The sequence below is a fragment of the Nymphaea colorata genome, unplaced genomic scaffold (genome assembly GCF_008831285.2).
Source record: "Nymphaea colorata isolate Beijing-Zhang1983 unplaced genomic scaffold, ASM883128v2 scaffold0001, whole genome shotgun sequence".
NCBI lineage: Eukaryota > Viridiplantae > Streptophyta > Magnoliopsida > Nymphaeales > Nymphaeaceae > Nymphaea > Nymphaea colorata.
This window is the reverse complement of record NW_022204507.1, coordinates 4,669,857-4,675,675: the sequence shown is the minus strand read 5'-3', so window position 1 is coordinate 4,675,675 and position 5,819 is coordinate 4,669,857.

Below are 5,819 nucleotides of genomic sequence, written 5' to 3'. Positions count from 1 at the left end.
AGTTTGCCAAATTCTGAAGGCCGGCATATTGTGAAGCATGCAAAAGAATTCAGCTAGTCAATCTTTGAAATATTTTATGTTAAATAGTAATATCCGAAGTGGCATTTAAATTAATGTTTCCAATGCAATAGCCACTGAATAATGAATTTGTCATTTTGTTGGTTCATTTATACAGTGGTAGAAGAAAGATTTACTACTTTGCTGACCTATGGTTCAACAGAACAAAGTGGCATAATCTTGTGTTCGCGGAAAAGTAAATTATAATGTGGTGTCTTCCTTTCAACTGGGCTAGAGTATCATGCACATATATCCCCACATTTTTGGGTGCAATAATTTCTGACATGCCCTGAGTCCGACACTTTTTGAAAATGATCCAATTGATATACGGCAGGATCTTTGAAGAATTAAACGAGTTATGTATGCCATCCTATGTACACAATGAGTGTACGTGAAGGTGAACTCTACTACCAATATGCATATTTATTTTAATGCCTTAACGTCGTATGTGCCCATTATCTCATGTCCCAGTCGTTATCTCATACCCATAGCGTCTGAGATAATGACATGGGGTGGGTGGTATGAGATAACGACAGGGGTATAAGATAGTGATAGGAGTTTGTGATGATGGGTATAAGATAACAATAGGGGTATGAGATGACGACATAAGGAGACCAAAAAAGGAACAAAAACACTTTTCTGCTGCTCAATGGGGTACGAGAGTTCTTTTCTATTAACCATGGGCATTTTTCTTCAATACTATATTGTGGCACAAAAATTTCGTGCACTGAGGGCGTACATAACCTGCTTCATTTGAATAAGACCATCCAGCTAACCTCCAGGATGTGATGAAATAGAATAAAACAATGCTGATCACTCATATATATATATGACTAGCTAGCTAGTAACTAGCTACGATGGTCTAGTTAAATGGTTGAACTCTTGGTCAACTCCCCTTAATTATTTGAATTTTGATATATATACTAATTGCATGAGTTATTAATTCCCACTTCGATTATTTTTTACATGTACCTGATCTGCAGAAGTACATAAAAACTAGGATTGAACTAATTCAAGCATTTAAAAGATAAAAAAATGGTTGGAAAGATAATAATCATTTTTTGCATATATAGATAGCATTTGCATATTTAGTTGTGCTGTCTTGAGGTGAAACACTCGATATGTATGCTTTAAGTACTCTTGAAATGACGCCTTTATTCATATATTGGAAAACCAAGGAACAAAGTAGTGCAGCAGGGCACGGTAAGATAAAAAATAGAGGAACTAAAATGGAGCAGGAGACACAGTGTCTCGTAACACTGCACAACTTTCATTAAGAAGCGAGATATTGATACAAGCCCCGAATTGTGGCAGAATTAGGGCAAAGAATTTTACCCAAATTATTTTCGCAATTCTAAAAATGCCATGAAACCGCATGAGAAAATTCCTTTTCTATATACCCTTTTGCTATTGGTTGGAGAAAGAAATCTATAACTGAATTTCTAAATGCCCTTGGGAAATAACAATTGGGATAATTAATTTCAACTCTTAACACCCCATCCTCAAACAGGAGTGTGTAGATCCCACACACTTAGTTTGGATTTGAGAAAACTAAACTTATCCTTACCCAGCTCTTCAGTAAATAAATCTGCTAGCTGAAAAACAAGATGGAACTTGCTGAGTGTTAATCATCCCAGTTTTAATTAGGTCACGAACCAAGTGGCAGTCAATTTCAACATGCTTGGACATTCATGCACTACAGAATTTTATCAAATCTGTGTAGCTGATTTTTTGTCAATAAATAGATGAATTGAAGTCGGCACTACAACTTGCAACTTATTAAAGATTGCTTTTCTCCATACTGTTTCACATCTTGTATCTATTAGTGCCCTGTACTTAGCTTCAGCTGGGAAGCGTGACACAGTTCTTCACCTTGTTGTCTTCCATGACACCAATGCACCCCAAAAAGAACACAGTACCCTGTCACAAATCATCATGTATATCTACAAGCCGCCCAATCAGCACCACTATAAGCAATGAGCTGATATTCTTCCTTAGCTGGTAGAAGTCCAAGGCTCAAGTTGAGATAGCGTAACAACTTCAAGGCTGCCTTGTTGGGAATAGTACTCGGCTTCTGCATAAACCTCCTCAAGGTATGTATTGAGTGCATAATGTCAAGTCAAGTTATAGTTAAATAAATCAACCAACCTACCAAACGTCTATAAATTGATGGGTCTTGCACTGGTTCTCAATTGCTTGCTGAGTAATACACTTTTTGCTCCATTGGAATTTTATCTTGTTTAACAGTCAAGGACCTAACTTCATCCAATATATCACATACATACTTCCATTGTGATAGGAACAAGCCCTCCTTTGATCAAGCCAACTGAATACCAAGAAAGAATTTTAAATCCACCTAAGTCCTTCATTTTGAAGTTGCTGTCAAATAAGCCTTTAATCGTATGGCTATTTGGTTTTCATTTCTAGCTATAATCAACTCATCGACATAGGCCACAACAGCTATGATTCTGCTCCTCTTTTGTAGCTAAACAAACTACACTCATTCTTTGATTGAACAAAACTATAGTCTAACACAGTGGTGGAGAACTTAGCAAACCAATTTTGTGGTGCCTGGCAAAGACCATATTGAGACTTGGGAAGTTTACAAACACCTGTTTCTTTTCTCCATATCCAGATGGCAGCTCCATGTACATATCTTCATCAAAATCTTGGTTTAGATGGATATTGTACCACTCCATCTAATGGATTGTCCAATTGCTTATTTGCCATTACTAAAAGAAGACATCTCATTGTCTCAAACTTTGCCACTGAAGCATAGGTGTCATGGAAATCAAATCCCTCAATTTGGGCATAACCCTTCACTATCAATCATGCATTATAGTGCTCTACTCTCCATTTGATTTATATTTCTGTTATAGTGCTCCACTCTCCATTTGATTTATATTTAATTTTATACACCCATCTACAATTGACGGGAGTGACATCTGCTGGAGAAGGCCAAGTACCAAAGTGTAGTTTGATCCCAAAGCTACTAGTTCTACTTTCATGGCTCGATCGCAGTTGGAGTCATGCACTGCTTGGCTGAAAGATGTACGCTTTGAATTTTGAGATATGGATAGCATAAAGGCTCTGTGGAAGGCTGAAAAGGCATTGAATAATAGACATTACTCAAGTGATTTCTTGTTGCACACCTTTGTCCAAGTGAATTAAACATGTGATTCTTGTTGTGCAGCTCCACAGTAAAAATCCTTTAGGAGAACTGAGAGTTTAGGTATTCTAGCTGATCCCCTAAGAGGTTAATTTTTAACAATTCAAGGAAAATTTATTTGTCGCAAGTTTGGTGAAGTGGGTTCATAAAGGAAAATAATAGGTCCAGGTTCAATTTGCATTGGAGTTGTGGAGCTGGGTATAGTAGTTTGCAAATTATCATAATTTTCATGGGACAATACTAAAGAATCAGACACAACATTGGAATCTTTAGGCGTAGGTTGTACCTGATTTGGTTGAGGTACACTTTCTCTTGTAAATTGTTCACCTTGATGTTCGTGAACAGGAAAAGGAGAAAGAAATGAGGTGTCTTCTTCTTTAACAAGTACAAAGGGGAACATACTCTCATAAAAAACTGCACAACAACTTGCGAAATTGGTTTGGTTCTAAATCAAACAACTCGTTACCTTTTTCACCAGAGATATAACCTAATAAAATACAACGATGTGTTATGGAGTCCGATTTTGAGTTAGGACTCAGATTTTGGCATAAAAAATAACCAAAAAATCTTAAGTGCTTGTGATAGGTACTTTTGCAAAAAGTTTTCCAAACAACATTAAGCCATGGAAACTTTCAATTGGACTTGCAACAATTGGCTGTCAAAATGCAAGTACGGATTGAAATTTTAAAGCACTTGCCACATTTAGAATGTGATGATGCTTTCTCTCTACAACACCATTCTATTTCAGTGTGTTGGGACAACTATGATCATGAACAATTTTTTTATTCCACAAAAAATTAAGCTCGGTAGTGAAAAACTCTCCAACATTATCAATTCTAATTTTTAAAACATTGGCTTGATATTGATTTTCAAATAAAATAATGTAAGGTTGAAGAACATTGCACTTTTAAATTTCACTAAATAAGTCCGGACGGCCTTAGTATAGTCATCCATAATGGTAAGAAAGACATGTGATCCAATACTTGGGGCTTGCGTGTAAGGTCCCCGCAAGTCATAGTGTAGAAGTTCAAAAGGAAACTCAGCTATGGTATTACTCAAAATGATAGGTAACATATGTTTTTTTGACATTTGATAGACTTGACATGTAGAACTTGACTCTAAAGATTGTGAATCACATTGAGTGAACAATTTATTCATTGAAAAGGAAGGATGCCCTAGGTGCATGTGCCGCAATGTCTGAAGTCAAAAAGGCATGAAAACAGTAGCTGAACTTAGTAGGGAGTTGGTGACTTGGGGTTAAAATATGTAAAGCTACCTCTAGCCTCACCTGATCGGTAGAAAACAACAATACAACAGCATTGTTCAATTAGATAACTAACTGAAATGAAATTATATTTTACTTTGGGGATGAAGTAAACATTCTTAATAGACAAAGAAGAAGACAAAATCACTTCTTCAACATGAGAAGCTTTGACAATCTGGTTGTTCGGCAAACATATACAAAAAACTTTAGTCAGTTTGATGGTATTAGACAAAAAATTCAAGGACAAACACATGTGGAGACCTGCGTCACTGTTTAAAATCCAACTATTTGAACAATTTATAGACACATGCAAAATGGGCCTGTGGAACTGGGTTAGAAGTGTAATGATCATTTGGTGGGCCGGCATATGTCAATGAGAAATTTCAGATATTATGGCTATCTTAATGTAAATATCCGGTTAAGTGATTGCGTTTTGGGATATCACGTCATTTTATATGGTACAGGGTATTTTTATAATGTATAGATACCTGTATGTAATTACGAATTCTTTGATGGGCTGAATCCATAATTGCTCATAATATAAAAGGGTAGTGGTCTCTGGGGTCGTGCAAAGAGAAAAAGAGAGTTGAAACATCGCTTTTTAGGGTTGTCTCTTCCCCATATGAGAGAAACCGCATGTGCTACGCACAGACCCTAGAAGATCCTACTGCAATCTCACCATCCAGTTGTTCAAATGGATTCAAGTACGCTTCCGCTACAGTTAAAGTTTTAATTCAGTGATTTAGCATGAATGAGATCTTGCTTTAGGGCATATTCTTTTGTTTGTATATGCATTAGGAAATCTCCATCAAGACGTTGAGATGGTTTTTCCTAAGGAGTTGCCTCAACTGAGCATAATCTTAGGCCGTAAAGACAAGTATAGTCTCCTTAATCGGTTCACTTGGTTTCACAGTAGCAGCAGTAGAAACATTTTGCAGACTTGAATAATCGTTAGTGCCATCCATAGGTGCACTCTTACAGGCTAATTTCTCTACCTGCCTTTGCCGATTTTCAATTTTTGAATTCAGTGGATAGCCCACCAACTTATAACACTATTCTTCAGTATCCCATTCGTATGATAGTGGGTACAGTAAAAATGCTGAGGCCTAAAATTTCCATTTCTGTTTCCAATGTTCTTAACATCAAGGTTGGCAGCTGCGACACTAATGTTCTCAACATTGGTAGAATGCATTCTGACCTCTCACTATTTTCCTTTTTGAAGTTCGAGAGAATACAACTTGCCAATGGACGGTAATGGGTCACGCAGTAGAATTTGACGTCTTATGGTTTTGTAAGACTCATTGAGGTCCAACAAGAATTTGTGTTTTT